The following is a 23,092-nucleotide window of genomic DNA, read 5'->3' on the forward strand; positions in this document are numbered from 1 at the left end:
CAAGCAAAAATAATCATTTGCTTATGAATTTTTGAAGCATAATTTCTTCTGGAATACATTATAATTTAAGGACTTATTATTAAACAAAATTCCCCTACCATGTTCATTATACTTATTTCCATCTATACCAGCAGGCAGCTGATGTCTGGGTGTCTACAGAACAATCTCTTCTCAACACTCTCCACTGATCAACGTGAATCTGATTAATGCTTTTTCCTGTCTTATCTTCTTATCCATGCATTTCTTCTTCAAAATCTGCCTGGAGGGTGATCCTTACTTTATCTGATGGCAGTAAAGGACTTATTCTCATCGATGTATGTAGGATTTGCGAGAACTAAAATTTAGTAAGAGCTTATATATCAAATGCTTGTCATTTTGGGGCTGTTTTGTAAGTGAGGATCCTAGCACAACAAAGAATCATTAACTGCTAAGAATTATTCACTTATTCATTATATACACATATCCACAAGCAAAGTTCTTGTCATAAAGTTCATGTTCTCTGATGAATGGAGAAATGATTCTTGAATTACAGTTAATCTTGTGCAAAGTAATGTAAAATATATTACTTTTAACATATTGCCTTAATAAACGACTAATCTGACCAACAGCTTGAGAAATTAATTTACAAGCACCAAATCACTATTTATTGACATAATATAGTGCTAGCCATTAATAGTATTTAAAAGTTAGCATTAATTATAATTCTTCTATTTTATATGAAATATAAAAGCAGACTTTCAATATAATATTTCATCCTGCAATTGAAGTGCTGTAATTTCTTGTAGGCGTTCAGCCAATAATACAATATAGCTTAAATACGTAATTCTGTAGCATAACACTTATAATGTAAATCAGTGCTTTTCTTGTTTGTAGAAACTGGATTCTAAAACCCTCTGATTAGAGATAAATGGTGCTATTTTACACAATAATGAATGGAAAATTACTAGTCTCTTTTCTACTGTACCTCACATAAGTGTAGAATATATGTGTTCATTAAAGTATTTGCCACTCTTATTTAACTTAATAAGCTTTTGTTAGAAACTGAAACTTCAATAAGTGATTGCTCCTTTTGCCCTGGGAACAAGGAACACAAAGATTTATTGCAAAGTAATCAAAAATACCCCCTTAAATAAACCTTGAACGAGTTCTTTAAAATGAAAAAGAGTAAATTATATTCAGTGTTCTGATTTAAAAATATATATACAAAAGGAATAAAAATAATAATTCAATTAATATATTAATTCAGTGAGCATCAAAGTAATTTGCTACTATAAACTATAAAGATGAAGTTTGTGTATATACACTTAAAATCTGCAAGACCTAATCTAGTTTCCAACATATCCTAAATCCACAGATAATCTGTGCATGAAATAGAAGACAGAAGACATATTTGAACTAGGCACAAGGCTGATAACTGATGCTTAAAAATAGAATCTTATCTCCTTTGTTAACGTTTTTCTGGGACGAAGGTCTGGGACTGGGGAATGTCTGCTTCAGGGGGAAAGTGGCACCAGTGATCCAGCTCACTGGTAGTGCTGACCTATCTGGGGCTGCGCCATCATGATGCCCAGGCTCAGGCACTTTCCCAGTGCTCCCAGTGAAGGCCAGTATTATTGACTGGGCTGAGAGAAGATTACAAGAAAAGATTAAAATCAGTATCCCAGTGCTCCATGGCAGAGTGAGAACAGAAGTTTACAGACCGCAGATTTCTCTCTATTGCCGATCAAAGAAAACTGAAACACAGAATTCCAGGGGAAGTGGATTTGACCTGGAAGGCTTGTATAAGGAGTGACCTGTAGTGGTTATCAAAACTGACAGCTGAAATTAACCCTTCTAAATCTCAGTACCTTGATCTGTGGAGCCTCACTGCAAGCGGTGGTATCAGCAGCCCTTTCAGCTTTGAATATGTGCTATGATGCAGAATAAAATGTGACTTATTGCTTTTTGTTTTAGGTACTTTCAAAGACATAAAAAAGGTTATGCCTGCTACCTTGTGTCAGCTAATTAACATCACAAAACATGATGAAAGCACACCAATGTTGATTCACTAACAAGATGGTATTTGGTATGTCTGCAGTGCCCTCTTGTATGCCTGTTCCAAGAACGAGCAAGTCTTTTTTTAATGAATACTTTCACACCATAAGCACTAAAACCACTGTTTTAACCTATAGTGATTTAGTAATTAGCATTAATGAATTCTCACACAAACGGTATGGGGTATGGGAGAAACAGTCATGCAACTTCATCTTCCTGGTTCGGTATTACTTTTTTCTTGGTTCACATGCAGTTTTTACTGTCTTGCTACTCCCCTTTCCTCCCCACATATTTTTTAACATCCTGTTGCCTTGAATTGATAGCTGCCTAGTGCATGGAATATCTCTGTCTTACATGCCTATAAAATATAACACATTTATGCCTAGAGGCACTGATCAGGTCTTTAAGGCACTGCTCCAGCACCAGAAATCAATAATACTTGGTATGGCAGAAATGAATGAAGGTTGCTGTAAGTGAAACCATCCAGGAATTAATAGCTTTGTAGGTATGGTAACAGAGATCGTTCCCAATTCCCTTTCCTTGTCCTTCTTCATTGCCCAAAGGATTTACAGGAAGAAACAGGTGATGGTTTCTCTCTGTGGGATAAATTTGTTTGTGCAGATCTCTTTGTTGCTGTAACCAGGCTAGTTAAAAGCTAGTTTGGGTTTCTCTGCACTATACTGCAACCACTGAACCATGGAGTAGACACATACGAGCAAGTTTCATTTCACAGAAGTCATCTTTGTAGATACTTAAGCCCTTCTCGATCTGTTTAAACTCCTCCTGTTCTTTCAGAGTCATCTAAGGTCACTGCATGCTGACCACAGTGTGCCCAAAGCCGCTATCTCCACTTGTGTTGTCCCCACACTCATTCCTTTCTATTACCAGTCAGCAGTATGATATGTGCCAAAAGGATCTTCAGTCTGTCTAATCCATCAAAACAGCTATTGTGCTGCTAAATACCAGAAACTATGACTGGCAGAAAGGATGAGACATTTGCACAACAAACACAAGATTTTGCCATTTCATCTAAAGCCACAGGAAGCAACAAGTTCTTATCCCAGGACAACAGTCATGGAGAGAAACAGAAGGAGAAAGACAGAGGAGGGGAAGGAAGAGATGGCGTTTTGATTAAGGCAATGTATTAAAGCACAATGTTAATGCTATATATTATGTTATCTTCTTGTTAAGGGCAGCTGTTATATCTTCTTACATGCTATTTGTTGCAGAGCAGGAAGCCTGTTCTGAAATATGTAAGCCACTATATAAATCAAGGGCCATTATCAGTACAGCTAGATGACAATTTTTCACTGAAACAATTGATGAAAATAATGATTTGCTGAGGTAGAAAGAGACTAGAGAAATCCATGTTTGTTTAAAGTATTTCCTCAAAGTTTCAGCAGCTTTCTGCTGGAAATATGCTTGGTTTCCCATCTAGCAAGCTGCTCAGGAGCCTGGGACCTCATTTAATTTGCTCGTGACTGGATACTTAAAGGTCTCACAAATCCAGGAGTATCCTGAATACATTCCTAAAGGGGGCTCTGCTTTTTGCTCAAGCCATGACTTTTAGGTTTTTCTGGCTCCCTGCCGTGGAGTTGCGATGAGGCTGATCCTCCCTGCTGCAGCTCTGGGTTTCCAGGCTGCCTGCTGTGTGCGCTGCTTGTTGGCTGCGGCAGCTGGCCAGACAATCCGGCTGGGGATTCGTAGGCTTCTTGCTGGGCTGGGAGCCGTGCCTGAATTTAAGGATCTGCCATTACCCTGGCCAGTTTTCTGAGCGATGAAGACAGCCAGTACTGCCCCACTTTTACAAACAAATTTACAAACGAAAACCCCAACACAAAACAGCCAAGAAGAAGAGGAAAAAAAAAAAAAGTATTCCAGTTTACTGGAAAAGCAAATAATGTGCTGCTGAAAAGCTATGAAGAGCTCATGTGGCTATCTTATGCTACTTGTTTATTTTAGGCCACTCTGAGTTCGGTCACCCATAGATGTCAGAGGGAGTCTGACTTGTTTGACTGGATGGATTGAAATACTTGAGATGCTAGAAGAGCATCTTAAAAGCTTCACGCTTTTTACAAAAATATGTGTGAGTACTTAGGAATGTCCCTCTTAAAAACACTACTGTATATTGATATTTCCATAGCCTATTACTGTTGATTAGGAGATGAAAATGCAGAAAGAGCTTTTATCAAGAAGACAAAGTAGTTCTGTTGCATCCTTAAGCAAATTAGCATCCTAAACTGGATTTCTAAGTACATTTTAAGGAGTAACAGCCATTATTAAGCCACTAGATACTCGGATTTTAAATGGACAAAAACACAGGCAATGGTGTAATTTAAACAGGATGCAAAAGAGATGCGGGTGCCAGGATTATTATCTACACCATGTATGGCTGGAAAGTAAGTGCCAATTCTGTCTCCTTGCACATCTAAATCCCTCCATGTGGAGAGACGCTAGTAGAAGAAAGGACAAGAACAGGAGTTTTGCCAGAAGGGTTGTTGCAAGGTCACAGAATGAATCACAGAATCATTCAACAGTTTGGGTCTGAAGCGACCTTTAAAGATTGTCTAGTCCAATCCTTTCTTTGGGCAGGTGCCTTGAATATTATGTACAGTTTTGGGCTCCACAACATAAAAAGTTTGTTAAGGTTCTTAGAAGTGTGCAGAGGAGGGCAACAAAGCTGGCAGAAGGGCAGAAAGGCATGCCCCATGCAGAGAGGCCGAGGACACTCGTGTTGTCCAGTCTGGAGAAGAGGAGGCCGAGAGGCGACCTCGTTGCTCTCTGCAACTTCCTGAGGAGGAGAAGTGGAAAAGGAGGTGCTGGTCTTTTCCCCTGGTAACCAACGACAGGATGCATGGGAACGGCAGAAAGCTATGACAGGGGAGGTTGGATGCTGAACAGAAAATGAGTTGTGTTCATGGAGTCTAACAATGTGAGAATGCTTATAGATGTGTTTTATTGAGTCTTCAAATATTTAATTCCCTTATTTGACACAAAATCATTCTGCTCTCTGAAGAAGGAGAAAAACCTCGGCTTACATCTCTATCAGCCTGAGCAAAAAATTGAACTCTCTCCTATTTGATATTGCCTTACTTTGACCTTTTGTAAATCCACTGTTTACTTCAAATTCCATCTTTCACACCTGGTCATACACTAAGTAATGTAACTCCATTCATTTTTGCTTCCTCACTGCTTTGCGCTGTGACTTACTAGACTGTACAGTGGTGATGAAAATTAACATTGATTATTGCTGTATACTTTGCTTATGAGCATGCTTTCACTGCTAAGCTTACTCTATCTATCATCTGTGCATATACTAACATATAATGTTGCAAACAGATTCAGTGAAGATGTGAATGTAAATGGGTAGACGTGAATGCTGTTCATATTTGGAGATATTCACAAATGAGATGCATGTGCTTGAACCAGACTGTCAATTAAAATATCTTGCATGCTTTTCCCTTGGCAAAAAGCTATACTCAGTAGCATATTTACAAACAGATTTACATTGTTTTTAATATTCCATTTTTCCCAGGTGATACAGCAAACATTAAAATACATCAGTGATGAGCCACACGTATAAACAAAATACCCCTCACCCCACCCCACCCAAAAAAAAAGAAAAAAGAAAACCAAACATAACAAAAACAATAGAGTGGAAAAAAATAAACCAGCAATCATATACTGAATTAGAATATGCTGGATTCATTGGTAGCCACTGTGACACTGCATAAATAATCTGACTATAACTCAGTGGAGGGGCATTTGGGCCACCAGCCTGAGCCCTGGCAGATCTGAGTGCCACAGAGCAAATACCCCTCAAAGCCCCCTTACCCACATTTATTTCCATTATTGTCTTGAATGCGCTTTCTCTGCACATTCAGAACAATCCCTAAAATACCCACTGCCTCCAGCAGAGTAGGAAGGACCTGAGGTTGATTTAAATGTTATTCTACCTATAAGAGATTGTTCTTGTTCTTGTTTTTTATGATTATTATAGTAACATCTTCACTTCTTGGCAATTTTTCTGCAAGTGACACCAAAATTCAGTTATTGCTAGTTTTAAATGCATTAGCCACTTCCCCATAATAAAACGCCCATAATGATTGTTACAGCATCTATTATACTGTTATGCTATGTTATAATAGATTGTTATATCATAGTCCCTTAATGTTTGTTACAGAATTAATGATACGCCATGATGAAGTAAGGTTTTTTTTCAACAACAACAACAGCACCAAAAGAAGATGCTGTGCATTCACAGGTACCTACACAGGGGTGAAATACACTTACAGAAAATACTTTTGAAAATGTATAAATAGAAGTGACAGCAAAACTTTAGGTAGTCCTTGCAAAAAAGCTGACCAATGTGAGAGAATTTTCCTTTTTTCTGTTCTGTAGATGGCACCATGTTATTTGTTAATATGTGGCAACTGTTACATAAACCCCCACATGGCTGTTTCCATTCTAGTGTTGCCAGAGCTTTTCAAGGAACTTCAAGAAGTGAACAAGTTTGACAGTTTTTGCCTGCAGTTATTCCTTATCTCTCAAGTCTTTCAGTAACAAAAAATTTCATTAATTCACCTCAGAAACACTGAATAGATATCGTAGTTGGGCTTTAGGGATTTTGACCTTTTTTTTTTTTTTTTGGATTGTGTACTGACATATGGAGTATGTTCTACCTATAACAACAACAAAATGAGCACAATATTTTATATTTTCAAGGAGCAGATGGATCAAGGCTCACTTTTATCTCATATAATGGTATACCAGAAATACAGGGAATTCCATTTAAACTTTTTTTTTTTTTTTAATTTTTTCCCGTGTGAATGGTCAATCACTAGCACAGCTTGCACAGTTATAGTCTCTCGCTCTTTGGAGGCTCTCAAAAGCTGACTGAATAAATACATTCCTGAGCAGCCCACTTTGGTTGCCCCTGCTTTGAGCAGGAGATTGGACTAGCTGATCTCCAGAAGACCCTTCCAGCCTCAACAATTCTGTAATTCTCCCATGACCCTCTCTGTGCTTGTCCTTCATATCCTGTAGATGACTTGTTTCTGTATACTGACATCAGAAGAAAGAATGAAAAACAGTTCGCAAAAGTCTACCAAATCTCATTGTAATTGTATTCAGAAGTTGAATAGCTGTCTTTCTACTTGTCAGTAAACTTGTGCTGATGAAAACCAGAGGACACTCAAAGGCTTTAAATTCACACTTCAGCAACACGATTAATTTTCTTGTCAAAGATGGAAAAAGTGCTATCAACCCAGCTGAAAAGAGGTTATAGACAATTATGTTCATAATTAAATATTTCATTTACAGTTATTGTCAAACATTAACTAGAATATGTTTCCGTTAGCCTTTTGCACTTCTTTAGGATTCCATTTGGTACGTAAAACATTTCATTCAAAAAAATCTATTGCCACTCTATTGAAGGTAATATTTTGCCTCATGTATGGTTGGAAATAGTACTTCTGATGTTTCTTAACTCTGCTATTTCTGAATTATTTTTTCCCATGACACATGGATATGTGGAACGAATGCAAACCACAAGTAGCCTGACTATTATTACTTACAGTATGGTTATAATAAGATTTCTTTATATTTCTTGACAGTACAAAGAGATCTTCACTTAGTCTCAGTAATGATGCATCAAGGAACTTGCACAAAACAGTCTATTTTAACTTGCATTATGTGTTGAGAATATTTTCAGTATATTGAAGATTTGTGAATGAACTTTGCCCCCCTGTCTCTTCAAACTCCCCAAATAAAACAACTGGCTGGAAAAATAAGTCAAGTGTAACTCTCTTTTTATTTATCCTTAACCAGAATTCACTGTTCTTCCAGTTACAGGTACAGGTTTGCACAGGAGAACATGCGAATGTTTAACATGGAAAACTTCAAGCCCACAATGGTTCTTAGTGGAATTAATTCCAGAAGATCCAAGAATGACTAATGTCAGTTGGCTCTTACCTGTTTTTATTTGCATGGAGAAAACTAAGAGATCAAATATTTTTGGCCAACTAAAGTAAATTTTATAGCAATTTGTCCCCTTGTGGCTCTATGAATGCAATATGAACTGTGTGTACTCCAGGACAAGTGTGTTAATGCTGTTTCAATTCATTTATGTTTATCAATAAAAGATACAGACTTTGTTTTATAATCAGAGTTTTTGAGCTGTAATGTTATTTTATAGTAGTATTTTATAGTAGTTACTTAAGAGTTTTTATTTCAATTGAATATATATTAAGTGCTTGTATAAAAATTATAAGCAGAATATTAATTACGCTTAATAAATCACACCTCTAATGAGACAAAAATCATCAAAATGAAACTAGAACTGAACTGACTTGAGACAAGGTCAATAAAATGTTTGGTTATTTTTCATTTTACTTCAGTAAAATTTCTCTTATTGCTCCACATAAAACCGTGCTTGAACTGTAAAATGTATACAGCTCAGAAAAGCCTTATCTTTCCATATCAAGAGCTATAAAGTAAATTGTGTACTGATACAGAATAACATGAAAATGTACAACCAAACTGGAGCAAAACTGCAGTATCAGGGAAAAAAATAAATGTGTATATATATATATATATATGAAATTCATAGTCAGTTTTTACGTATCCAGATGCAGTTTTTGTATGTAAACAGCTGTTAACAGAAAGAGTGGAAACAGTCAAGACACCTGCTTAAAGCCTAGCTCAGACTATGGAAATCTGCAAATCTCCAGATAATTGAACATTATCTATATTTGACTTGGGCCCATAAAAAAAATGAAAGTACTGTATCTGTCCTTCAGAGAATGCCCTATGAAAATCCACTGACAATACTGAGGCGCTAAGTAGAGACATGGTCTAGTTGCCCCCCAGTGACAGGAAATCCTAAAATAGAAGCTAGCCATTTGGATTGAGTATACCACCTCAAATATGTTATCACACCTAGTGGATTTCTGAGAAACGTTAAATAACCTGTTAAGATTCCTATTAGTTTGCTTTCATGTTCTTTTATCACTGCTGCTAGAAAGTAGATAATTCAAAAAAAGTCAGCAAATGCGAAGCCACATCCAGCTATTTCACTAGAGTGATACCAATAAATGTCCTAAATATGAACATATCATTTGTATTCACTATTCCTTGTGCCAGATGGGAGTTTTTAAGTTATTGCTCAACATAATGATTATAGAGTACCAATTGTTAACGAACATTTTTACTCCAAAATGGATCTTTTTTTTTCCAAAATGCACCCATTTCCTGAAAGGGCTTTGCAATGTTGCCTTAGATAAGGTAACCCCATTCTTTCCCTACAGAATACCTGAGAACTCTACTGAAGACATTGAGTTGGCAAAGGAAAATAAAAGTTTTTGCAGTCAACCACTCCTGCTAAGATTAGCTGTTGTAGATTCTGTCTGCAGTTTAAAAACATCCTCTAGAAAAGATTCGTGTTGACAAACATACCTCTGACGTAAATAATTCTGTTGACTTAGAAGAAGCTATGAAAGCTCAGAAGTTATTTAATTTTTCTGTGTGTGTGTTGGCTCCTTTGTTTTGTACTACTATTTTATGTTCAGTCTTTACCTACTCCTTAACAATGAAGTATTGATGCAAGTGAACAACAAAAAAACAAACACAAAACAACTGTGCTATCAATTTACCTGCAGAGAAAATAAATTTCTCACAAATGTTCTGTCAGTAGGTGTCAATGAGACACAAATAAGGAGATAAAAAAGACCTTTCTTCTGATAAACTTTTCTTTTGGTAGTGAACTCCATGTCCATTGTAGACTGACAGTGGCAAGCACAGAGTTTTTCTAAGCTATCAAGTCAGAGAACATGAAACAGTGGCATCATTTTTCTAATACCCAGTACACCATCACCCTGGAGCTGTGAGCACCAGAGTGAAGGAATAATTCATTCCCCAATCCCAAGGTAATACTGGCATCCCCAGGAAGTAGAACAGAAAAGACAATGAGGTTTTGTGTTATGCACATTTGACTATTTAAAAATGAGTTGACATCAACAGCTCATTTTAGCCCAACTTGTGAATATTTACAATTTTTATAGTTTCCTGTTTGGCTTACAATGAGTTGGAACTCCTGAGCTCTGAGGACATGACTAACTTCAATGAGTTTATTTAACCTCTAATACAGTAACAATAATAACTCATAATACAATTAAGAATATTTATAGTAATAGGTCGAAACTTGAAAACAAGAAGATAACATGATCTATGCAGAACCTTGACCTTGGTCCTTGACATTCCCTTTGTTTTCTTGGTAATGTTTATTTCTTTCAACGAATGCAAGTTCACACAATTTTGCGTTTTATATTGATGCCACATCAGGTATTGGTAAATGTGTAAATCAGTAACGCTCAACATCCAACATCCCCAGCTTTTCACTGAGCTTGCTGGTTTCAGTCTGAAGAGACTGAAAAGCTACAGAAATACTACGTTCCTGGGACAGGCCAGTGTGTCATGCTTGGGGTGGAGGCTATTAATGGACAGGCTGACCCTACACTTTATGTTTAGAAGTACCCAGCAGTTGCAGCTCCCGTTCTAGCCAAGGACAAATTTATTTATTTAAAAAATCATGAGGTAAAAGAGTAATCAAGTGTTGTAATTACCTCTCTCCTGTTTTATCAGAATGTGTCTATATGCCTTAATGACTTAGCAGGAAGCACAGGTGGCCATGAGGCAGAGGGGGAAAAGGGTGACTGTGGTCATTACTCCAGAGAAATCAGAGTTGTGAGGGAATTAAACGTGCTTTGAAAAAAATAAATAATAGAGAATCCAGAAAGCCAGCGGGGCAAAAGGGATATAAAGCCTCTTTCCAACTGAATTGGCATAAAGTCAAGGCCTGTCAGAGCAGTAACTGCAGTAAAACTGAAATTGTCAGGCACTGTTAGTCACTGTGTTCATATACTAGTGCTACTGGAAGCATTTAAAGGAAGTGCCAACCACTGCTATTTAAAAACACAACCCCTGCTCTACCCACCACCAACCCACTCCAAACACCAAATGATTGAAAAAAAGCACAACAACTATGCTACTCTGCACATTTGTCCTGTGGCTGTCAAGCAGGGTCAGGAAGGAGACTGCTCAGGTTCTCTTTTGTGAAAGAGATGCAGAACAAAGCTTCTCTGGCATGATTAGATACGCGTTGGAGGCAAGGAAATGGACAGAAAGCATTATTTAAAGGTTACACATGAATACATCCATTATTTTGTAGGTAGATATCTAAAATAATTTTAGATCATTCGTATTTTCTAGCTTTTCTGATACTGGATAATTTATTTCTAAGGAATAGTATTCTTCACAAATACTCCATGACCTCACCAGTGAAGAAACTTCTCAAACATGTTTGGGAAAATAAAAAAGCTTTGAGATGTCACCCATGCCTGGTGCTACCACTTATTGGGGATGACATACAATAACCTCTGGATATTGGTATTTTCCCAATTGCAAGATAATAAGGGAATTCATAAAAAAAACTTATACGAGATACTTTATACTGTAATGCTAAGTACCTTAGAAAATCGTAAATAATAGGTAATGTCTTTGATCACGCTAACATTAAAATTAATAAACAAAAATTATGTATTCTTGAATACACTGCCATGAAAGAACATAGAAGAAAGCCTACTCAGATAGCACGCTCTCTTCTGCCAATCTCCTCCTTTTCCCAGAGATTTCAAAACATAACAGGAAATCATCAACTATGGAGCAACATTTAGAGAGTGCCACAACATGTGTCCTCAGCACAGACATATACCACTAGCAGTGATTTGGCAAAAAATATAGGGACCCATGATAAAAAAATAAAAATCCTGTGATGCAAACTCTGGCAATATGTTGCAGGAAGTTAAGAAAAGATCAACTGCACTGCACAAATCATTTGATAAGCTATATTCAGTTTATAGGTTATAAATACAAAGCATACAAAAATATATAATAAAAGGAACAGGATCAGAAATCTAATTTTGGGAATGACTTAGGAAATTTTGGCTAATCAAGTAAGATAAGCCATGAAGATGAACCTGTATAATCAGGTAAACAACAAGAAGAAGAAGGGACATCACAGGATTTGTCACTACATTATGTAGCCAAATACTATTCTTGGCTTCAACACACAACAAAACAAAACAAACAAAGAGAAGGAAGGAGAGAGAGAGAGAAGGGTTAGGAGAGGAAGAAAAAGTTTATAAAAAATGTAACGTATCCGGAAATGGAAAACTAGGCTTTAAATGGGAGGCTTAGGCCATTTCATGTATTAAACCTCTTTACAAAAAGGTCAAGGAATTATTTGATTCCTGTCTTTTACTCCTTACTGTGAAAATACTTGAGATAGTAACTATTTCTCAAATCTGGTATGCAGAGGAATATCAAGACAGCTCAAGCTAGAAAATCCAGGTAATATGCTTGCCACTCTGAAACAATATCTCCATCCTTTATAAATAAATTGGAATTGTAACTTTCTCACTTGTACTCCTTTCAAATTAGGAGTAGGGTTATGAATCAACCAAAGAACTTCTTGGTTAAGTTATGACAAAAACTAAGAGGACATTTCAGGGAATGACGGAAACATTGATGAAGTTAAGTCATCAATTTTTTAATTAGGCATTGATACATGATGGTGCATGAATTATTACAACATTCATCTTACTTGGGACTAGCTAGCTACAAATTAAAAGCAGGAGAGAATGTATTTTGATAATGATAAACTACGAAAGATAAATATTAGCACATGGTTTGTTTACAGGATGATATTTAAAACAATTGCAAAGAATGAGATGGTCTCTGCTGTGCATCATTCACCAGAATAAATTGCCAAAAAAAATCTGTGAGGAAGGAGTTTCTGAGAGGTCATATAAATGTTTAAAACTGTGGAGGTGAGGGTGAGAGGTACTTTTAGACAGACAGACAGAAAGAAAGAAAGAAAGAAAGGCTCATTCATATACTCAAAGCTAAGTCAAATGTTCAAGAATGAACTATGAAACACATACGTACAGGAACTGAATGTTAACTGAATGTTAGGAAGTAGAAAGGACATAGAAAAAATAATCTTGTAAAGCCTCGGTAAGGATTCTGTAAGGAGCTACTTAAGTCTAAGTGGGCAACCAGCAGGTTTTTGACCTGACTGTAAAGCCAATAAGCCATTGAACTGGATATTTCTCCCTTCCCCTAAACAGAACAGATATCCTTGGGAGTCGAGGATGCCAGTATCCTTTTCACAGGATCACTTTTCAGATTTCAAAATCATTTGTTATTTTACATATACAGGCATTTTAGTACACTTCTTTTCCAACTCACTCCATTTTTACATCCCATCATGCCTACTTACTTGGCTAATGGAAGTAAACATTGAAACAACATAACTGTTTAAGGACAAAATGACCTGCTGAATTTAGACATGTTTGTTAACAGAGGAAAATACACTGATGTTCTTTAAATAGAAGCAAGTAAACTGGGAAAACCCCAGCCACAAAGCACCATCCTGCAACACTTGCAGGAAACATAGGCCTATAGTTTCGCGGGAGCAGATTAGTGCAGCTGTCATATACTAAGGCCTTTACCTCTGCTTAGTGGATGGAAATCATATTTTCTAAGAATTGGGAGGCATAAAACAAAGGTCATTGCATTCAGGTTCAAAACTGACAGTAAGAAGTGATGTGTCAGATGAAGGACACGAGACACATACAGATAGTGTTACAGGATGCCACAGGACCTGCTAAATGTTTATATGCATTCAAGGGGAGACAGTACAACTTTATGGAGGAAGGAATTAAAGGGGGATAACTATATAATGAAAAAAACTTATGTAGCTGGTGGAGTGGATGAGGTTAAAATACTTGAAGGCTGCAAGTGTATCAGGAGGAACCAAAGACAGACCCAGGCAGGCCACTCAAGGTTTTGCATAAACATCAATGAGAGCAAAACTTGATCCATTTTTACTTTAAGTTATATTTCTGCTCAGTGTCCAACATTTACTCCTGAATCTAACACACATCAGCTATTCCATAATGTTGAATAAGGCATGTTTTATGAGTAGGGATTTTTGATTTAAAAGCCAAGAAATAACTACCATTGTTGTTAATGGATGGGAAAGCTTACCTAACAGCATCTTTGACAGTGTAGGTCATCCAATTGCTCCACTCTCTCTCTGCAGGATTTACACTGTACCAGTTTTTCCATGGGTAAAATGCAAAGAATGCCGTCCTAATTAAATATGGTCTCTGATCTCGGAATTCTATTTTATTTTTTTTTAAAGTAATACTTATTTGAAAAAGTAATGTAACCAAGAATAAGCTAAAGTGAAAGCAGTTGGCTATACTACTATACATTTTTTTTTCTTGGACAACTGTTAACTAAATTAATTACCTCACTGCTGAGTTAATTAGGTAATATTAGTACATAAATACCCCAATTAATTATCCTAAGCTAATAAAAAGACAACTGCCATCAAATGTGTTTGACACTACTGTATACACTGAATGTAAATTTTCCCATTTGCTTCCCAATCCAATTTTAATTAAACCATTATAAATTTAAGTCATTCTCGTAAATGAGTTATAGCATCACAAACTAATCACTCAAGAAAAGTAAATGAAGAGACGATAATCCTTTTTATAATTATACTGCCAGTTAGAATGACTTTAATAAATAGTTCATCGATTTCAGAATTTTAAAGTAAAATGTTCACCAACTGAATGAATGTACCTGCAGACTAATGCATGAAAATGAGCCCAAAAAGATATGAAGAAAATATATTTTTTCAGCAGCCCAGTAATTCTCCATTTCGGCAACTGCTTTTTTTTCTCAGGGACCATTTATATAGCATTAATTATTAATGAAGACAGATCTTGATTGCTGTCATCTCTTCCTGGGCTCCCCAATACTGTCTATTATTTTGTTTTACTGTTTTAAAACTGAACATTCAGTTTTATTAGTACCTAGTTTTGTTACTTAATAACAGTGTGATTTTAAGAGGAAAATCAACAGGTTTAGTCTAATGCTTGCATAACAAAATAACTATAGTCATTATTCAGGAATATACCAGCTAAAAGCTTATAAAATGGATAACAGCTGATAACAAAAGTTTGGTAAAAGCTCATAAAGTGGTTTCTAATGCTTTGGCTTTTTCCAGTGCATTTGGAAAGAAAAAGAGAAATTTCTGACGGTCATAAATTCATAGCCAAGAGCAATAAAACCTCTGCCTTCTTTTAGGAAAATATTTTGAAATTTCATATGAAGAGAAACATAATTTTTGCTGTATTAAGGCCTCATGTAGATAGGCACACTAATGTCTTCAGCATATCTATGTATCCGTCAACACTTACAGAATTACACAAAAGAAAAACACATGGATGGATTAACAATAAACACTGCATGAGCTGGGGAAAATAGGTCTATCTGAAAATACATTCTAAGTAACACCTAGAGCTGTCTGTCATTTCTGCTAGCACCAGGAAGATATTAACCACATTCAGAAAACATGTTTTCAGTATTTTCATTGGGAGATTCTCCTTTAACTTCACTGAATAAAATTGTTTGCATTTTTTGTAAATTAACACTATTAAATTGCTTCAATTTAGCCTTTTAAAAGAACAAAATATAACCCTTCATGACCCCACGTTCCTTAATTCTGTCCTTTTCTCATCAAACATTATTTCTGTGATTCAAGAAGTTTAAATCTATTTAATAGACCAGACTCATTCTGTGGTTGCCACTGACATCAGCAAAAACAGGATTTTATTTTTCACCAGTGTTGCCATACTATTCAACTTGTGACACATTTTGCGTACAATAAGTCTTTAGAGAAATAATTCTGGACTATGCAAATATGAGCCTTCAGAATGCAAACTGCTAAATTTCACGTTCCTGTTTGGCCTAACTTTTATTTACTTCTTAGAGAGTGTAAACCTGTGAGCAGGGTGCAATATATACCTTCTCAGATGCCCAAATTATAATTTGAAAACTTACCACAAGCCCATATTCATATGCATTTTAAGCAAGCATATTATTTGCACACTGGAACTCAAGGTTGGGCAAATACATCTTTATGTCTCGCTATTTCCAATAGCAGGGGGTCAGGTAGACTACTGACAGCAGCAATAACTTTAGCCAGGGCAATGAAATTTAACTGTAAAACATCACACTCGCAGTAGTACACAAAAATGGCAAACAAAGGAGATCGTGTCTCAGAATCTACTCAGGCTGGAGTCATGCATATTTACTGTCCTGTCGGGATAAGGATGTAACCCACTTACTTCTTGTGTACTGAAAAAATGCAAGTTCTAAGACATCTCCTGACTAAGCCGGAAATAACCTAAATCTAAATTTTGATTATGAACTGCAGAGAATTACCCAGGAAGTTGACATTTGACCCAATTTTATTTGAAAATTTTGCAAATAATAAATCTTCCCCAGAGTAGGTATGTCTTTTTTCACAACCTACATTAATTTGCTTGAGGGTAACTTCCAAACAAGTAACTATTTGAAAGTAACTTGAAAGCTTGAAAGTAACTTCTAAGCAAACAGGCGACACCAGACCAAGATCAATTAATGCCTCAGTCTCTGCAGTGACTATAATCTCCCAAATAAAACAGTGTTGTCTGACATGAAGACCTGTGTTCAAGTTTTACAGAGAGATGCCCAGCCAACAACATGGCAAGGTTTTAGAACATGAGTTCTTTTCTTCATCCAGTCATTAAAGGGCTAAGAATGAGGAGTTACGTGCTCCAAACTTTCCTTTTGAATGCTGTTTTACTACCCCAAGTATTTTTAATTCTGTAAAGGCACTTTTGCTTCTTTTTTCTCTTCAAAAGAGGGAGAGGAGAAAAGAGAAAGAAGGAAGGAAGAAAAAAAGGATGGAAGGAGAGGAAGAAAGAAAAGCTGCTGTGTTTGCAGAAAGAGCAGCTCAAAAAGAGATAGGTGTTTTTGTCAAGAGAAGAAAGTAAGATTAAGACCCAAATGAACACCCGTGCTTACAAGCCTTGGTTATGGATCAGTTTCCCTTGTCAAACAGAAGCAAAGAAAGGAGAACAAAAATCCCAAGGCTTACCACATAGTTAGAAGGAAAACATCATTTGCTGCTTCCAAAGATTGAGGGATCCTTAACCTTGCGGCTTGATCTAGGTGTGGCAGGCACACACTTGTGGCTGAACTTCACTGTCTCCTCTGGTTCTCAGACATGGCCCTAGGGATCAGGGAGGACGCTGCTCTAAAGGAGAGACCACCCCTTCAAAATAACACCACTGAAGCCGCGTGTGGCCTTCAAATACCAGGGGGAAAGCGTGTTCCTCCCCATCCTGCTTCTCTGTGCAGAAGTCAGGCTCGACCTTGCTCTAAGTTGCGTGGAAAAACTTGTTCAACAAAGTCAAAATGGTTATGAAACCTGTTACATTTTCCGCACAAGTATTTTCTTTTATTAACAGATTTCTTATTTTCAGTCTTCTCTTCCCATAAGTCTACCCTGTTGTTATTTTTTTACACTCACATTTAACTTCATGTAAACTTGTTCAGCCTTCTAACATATAAAGCTGGCCGTAGGAGTGCCCTGAATGCTGAACCTCATAGCAGGGGTGGAGAAGCAGAGGGAATACAAAGCGTATGTTTATTTATCGGTACTTAAGCACAACCAAACAGACTGTATCACATTATTATTCTGATAATAGGATTTGCCATGAACCACTGCCATATTTCTTTATGAAACACAGTAGTAACCGAGAAATATGGACTGCTTTTAAACTGTTGCAGACAGTGCACCCCTGTTTTCATTTTCAGTTCATAGTATTAAAAAAATGTAGCAGGAGATAAAGATCCCCGGTGTGTGGTAGTACCAGCCGCAACATCACGTCTCTGCCACTCGCTTTCACTGCAGTTATCTGAAACAGGCAGAGGTGGGGAGCCAAACTGGGAATCTGCTTCCACTGAGCAGATATCAGTGCAACATCTGTCCCATCATGTATTTATGAAAATCTTCCTGCTGTTCCAAGAATCACTTGAGCATGAAATAGCTGAGTTCCAGCGAGTCAGAATTTCTGGCATAACTGATGCCACAGTAAAGTACTTCTGCAGAAACGTGGTAAAGACTCTTCTAGTATAGAGCAAGTGAGCAAAACGACCAGCTTGCTTTCTGTGCTACTTGTAACATATCTTATATGTGTCCAGTGGTATATCTGAGAAACCTAAAAACAATTTATTACATGATTTTCTATTTTCTAGGTACACCAAGTCCTGTATATGTTTTTTCTAAAAATCCTGCACTTTTGCACAGAAAATTTATAGTTTAAATCAAGGCTGCTGCCCTCTCACTGGTAAGGGAAAAAAAAAAAGAAAACTATTTTTCCTTGCTAGAATGCCCTAAGTTGATATCACTCTCAAAAGCCAATTGTGTTAGCTTATGTACTTTATTTACCAGGCAGCAAAAGTGCACTGGGCATTTCTAGCTGAAGAGATTTAACTGATAGGAACTAAAAAGTATGCCTTTTTGGTTGGTTGGTTTGGTTTTGGTTTAATGCTTGTTTTTATGCAATTAAAACTAAAACATTAGGTAGGTTTCTGTACTACATCTGCTCAATAATACCAAGTAGACCAAGTAGAAAACATTATGTTCTTACATTCTTCCTTGTATATGCATGATGTCTACAGGAATTCAAATTTCCCTTCTTTGAGAAACATAACTTTTCAAAGAGAAGTGGAAAGAACAGAAAATTATTTCTTTCTTGAATTAAAAATCATCTTTTTAACTTGATAACAGTGTTTTATTCTCATTATAATATTGTGACTGACCCAATGCTCCAAGAAATTCAGATCACAGAAGTGTGCTAAGTAGCTGTGGCCAGAAAGCCCAGAGGAGAAGCCAGGGGTCCTCCTCTCAGCTGTCCCGCTCAGCCCAGAGACCAGCACAGCTGAGGCCGCCCGCAGTCTCTGCAGCACCCTGGCTTCTCCCTTTAGCCTCCTAGGGCATCTCGGGAAGGGCTGGGATCCAGCAGCAGCCAAGACGTACTTTCTTCTCTGGCAGGGTTTACTGCTGAGCCCTGAACTTCCCAGCAGTTGCAGGCCACCAGCAACACACCCCTTCACCTGCATGCTGTCAGCTTTGGTACCCCTGGCCCCACAAGCAAGAGATTTGAAAAAGTGACATCTCAGGAGGTACTAAACACTGTAAGCCCTTGCCACCAACACAGGAGCACACCTGAGATTGGCAGGAGTCGTCTGCTTTCTGTACAGCTTCAGTGAGATATGTTTGGGCACGTTTGGGTTCATGACAAGACAATGATACATAGAAAACAAACAAACAAAAAAAAAACCTTTCTGGCAGAGGTGATTCCTGTGTCTATGAAAGCACTGGCATGCTCCCTCCAAGATACCCCAGCACAAAGCCTCTGGAGTCACCAGAGTTTCCATCTAGTACAATGGGAGGAGCAGCACTGCAGTAGGAGACTGATGGAGATAGCTTCCAACACATTACATATCCTGACAAATGGAGCAGTTTCCTCAGAAATGGAAGTGATCGGTTTAATATTTCCAAATCATGCAGATAGTGGGGCTGTGGGCATGCAAAAAAGTCCAGGAATGTTGCTTATATCATCTGATAAATACAGTCCTAAGAAAATCCAATGTCTGAAGACTGTAGGGGGAGAAATCCAACTCTGAATTAAGATGCAAATTTCTATCAGGAAGGCTATTAAATACAAAAACTACTTATTCCAATCTGGCAGTTCTTTGGGACTTTAAATATTTAGGATGAGATTATTCATATTTCAAAAAATGTATACATAAATTGTGTTGTTGGTAATACTCTGGGCTGCGTAAACATATCAAACTGGAAAATGGTTTTGTTCCTTTCTGGTCACAGTCTCTGAATGAATATCAAATGTTGCTTTGTATAGTCAAGTTATTTGACATGGTAGAAACTCTGCTGTGAAGGCCTTATTCTGGTGAAATAGGAACAGCAGATGTGGAATTAGAGCCTCCTACTCCACTGGTAGATTATTTCAGCTGTATTTATTCCATGTATTCAGTACTTGCTTGCATCAAACCTTCTGTTATACTCCACGTGCCAAAAAGCTCTAAGCTTTTTGCACTACTGAGCATTGAAAAAAACAGCAGCAGAATTTTGACTCCAGAAACTGCTCTCTATCCAGATCCAACTTACTGACATTTCTAGATCTAAATTTAAAACGCATTCAAAAACATTTACTACATTAATTAAATTATATTGCAGGAGTTTTTTGCACGTGAAAGGTGAAGACTTGTCAGTCCTAACATTTGATTCCCACTGTCCTTCTCCCACTAAATTCATTCTCAGAGGATGGCCAGCCAAGCTGGGGACTTCATGTGTCTCTTAGGCAATCCAGCTTTTCCATCTTTATGTTTAAATGGCAAGATCACTTTTACAAAACAGAATAATGTATCACTGGCGGCTTCTCAGTCACTGATATCTTCTCTGAGATGCTGCCACAGGCATTAGTTGTAAAGCTGGGGTGATGACTTAGGAATTTGAGAATACAAAACTTGTTTCTCACATAGCCATTGTCTCCCATCTGGTGATGCACCATTTTGCAGCAATGTTGTCCTGGCTGAATTCCAGCTGGAACTTGTCCTGCCCAGGGTGTTTTATGTTTCATCCTGGTCTCCTGAGATACCCATCACCCTAACAACAGATTTGTCATTTATCTAGAGGCCACATGTTGCAGTGTTCTTGTATAGCTTTTTTGCACTTTAAACACATTATTTGTATACTCTATATGGAAATAAGATTTTATGTCCAAATAGATCATTATGATAGTTTAATAGACAAACCTAAAAATTTCTTAGAAAGCAAATCTCCCTACATCATAACTCACAAATATTTGCATTGCCATCTAACCACAAATAGCAAAGAGTCAGCATGCTGGCAGCAAATATTTACGTCATTTCCATTTCTATACCTTATCCCACAATTGTAATTGCTTCCCTCCTTCGTAAATAAGAACATAAACCTGTAGGACATCTGGATGCTTAATGGGATGAAATAGCCAGTAGTTTCAAATTGTTCACTAAGTGAAGGCTATTCCATATGCTAGAAACACTATGACAGGTCCCGTTGAAACATAATTTCAATTGTATATGCTTCTGCTCTCAAAAACCACACTGTAAACACTACACAGCTTCACTCAGTGGGTCTGGGTCCCTGTGGTGCATATGAGACAAGTTTTCTGATTGAAGAATTAAGAAGGCATTTCACTCATCATTTCTGTTATTTCATTTAAAGTGATGTGAGCAGTCTTTTGTAGACCTGTTTCGTATTAAGAGGAACGTTTACAAAGTTCTTGTCAGATACTGAGTGTAGCCAAACCAACAAGGGGGTTAAATCAGTAAAACTGAGACCATAATTTAGAAAAAATGACCTTACATCAGTGTCAGGGATAGTCTCATTCGTACAGGAGAATATTAGTGCTGAAGACATGTAAGACTGCATGTAAATTGCAGGCATAGAAAATGGAGAAAGTAAAACAGAAAAAAAATAATAAAAAGGCCTTTTATTTACAGTTAACACACACTAAATCCAGAAATCACTGAATGAGAATGAGTCCAGAACTCCACAAGCCCATATTTCAGAATACAACTCTATTTTATGGCCTTTTTTTTAAAAGACCTATTGTAGCTGATGGGCAGCAAACTCGTAAAGCTGAATACTACCAATGCATGTGAAAACTACTATACCATAGCCATATATCTACTCTGATCTATTATGAATCACGAGAATGAATTATTTCTATGCCTTAGCTATCTTATAAGACAAGTTTTCTTATCTGTATTTCTGATATTTACAGCTTCAGAAGCTTTTGTTCCTGAGTAGGGCATTTTATTTCTAAACTCCCTTTTATCACACTTCAGGCTGAAGTCCATCGAAAGTTTCCACTGAAATTTTCTCACAACGTGCACTGAAGCAAAAAAGTATTTAGGGCTTCACAAAGGCTGCTTTCAGAGCACATGCAGAAGGATTTCACTACCAAGAGATACGATTAAGACTTACACAAGGAAAACAGAAACCTTGAGCAGTGAATCTTTCTCCAAAGGCTGAAATAGCTTCTTTAAGGTTTCGGTTAGCACAAGCACTCTTCAGGTGAGAACTACATTGACTAGGTACAGTGAAATTATTTACTATAGCACAATTGTCTAAAAATGAATATAAATTATACTAGATACAATGCTTCCCTGAGGCAATTTTGTCTATGCACTGAAACTGGCCCAGCATGAGGTCATTTTATATCACATAATATAGGACCTGAAAATCCAAGGGGGAGGGAAAAAAAAAAAAAAAGAAAAAAAAAAGTTAAGCCAACTCAGCAGAAATTTTTTCTTAACCAGAATTTTTTTTCTCCTGTCTTCAAGAAAGGGTCATTCGCCCTCTAGTCTGTTTACTCAGCAGTGAGGCAGGTTGCTACAAAATGCAATTCAGTGTTCTTTATTTCTGGGATGGGCACAGCATTTCTTTCCTGTGCAGCCCTCCCAGAACTATGTTACAAATGTGTAATAAATAAAGCTCTTCTCTGCTTCTTCTCAGCTTCATACGGGATGAATTGGCTGTAGTTAGGGGGCAGATTAGTTCCTCTAGGTCAGGAGGTCCCTGAGTGCCTGGAGACCTAAGCTGGTATGTCAACCATTTGAGCTGGAAGCAAATTAAGGATCATAACTAGGCTCCAGCTCAGGCTTTACTTGGAGCGCAAACATACCAAATGGGATGTTACAAGCTTAAAAAAACACCTCCAGACATCTTTACTCCATTTCCAAATGATTCTTTAGCACAGCAAATCTTCCAGAAGTTTGCTTAATTAGGATGGGATGGGTGGGGGTACAAAGGCAGAAAGAATCTTAGCTCAATGCCCTTCCTCCTATTTTTCTCATTATCTTTACTGGAAACATAACTTTCTTGTCTGTAACAGCTACAAAAAATTGGTAGCACTGCAGGAGGGACAATGCATGAAGTACCTGGAGACAAAGCTGCTTATAGATGATACGGCTCTAGCTTATTTTTACAGATACAAACCACAAGAAGAAAAGAAAAAAAACG

General features: G+C 37.2%; 1 protein-coding gene and 1 long non-coding RNA gene across 6 annotated transcripts in view; one reads left to right on the plus strand and one right to left on the minus strand.

Annotated features, from left to right (window-relative positions):
• Positions 1–596, plus strand: part of LOC106033922 (uncharacterized) — a 291,778-nt gene extending 291,182 nt beyond the window's left edge. For all 3 annotated transcript variants that reach the window (XR_010831804.1, XR_010831802.1, XR_010831805.1), the window contains one exon: positions 135–596. This is a non-coding gene — a long non-coding RNA (uncharacterized lncRNA). The remainder of the gene's footprint in view (positions 1–134) is intronic.
• Positions 1–23,092, minus strand: part of SPON1 (spondin 1) — a 230,062-nt gene that overhangs the window by 46,293 nt on the left and 160,677 nt on the right. The gene's annotated exons all lie outside the window — the stretch shown is intronic.

The sequence above is a fragment of the Anser cygnoides genome, chromosome 5, assembly GCF_040182565.1.
Source record: "Anser cygnoides isolate HZ-2024a breed goose chromosome 5, Taihu_goose_T2T_genome, whole genome shotgun sequence".
NCBI lineage: Eukaryota > Metazoa > Chordata > Aves > Anseriformes > Anatidae > Anser > Anser cygnoides.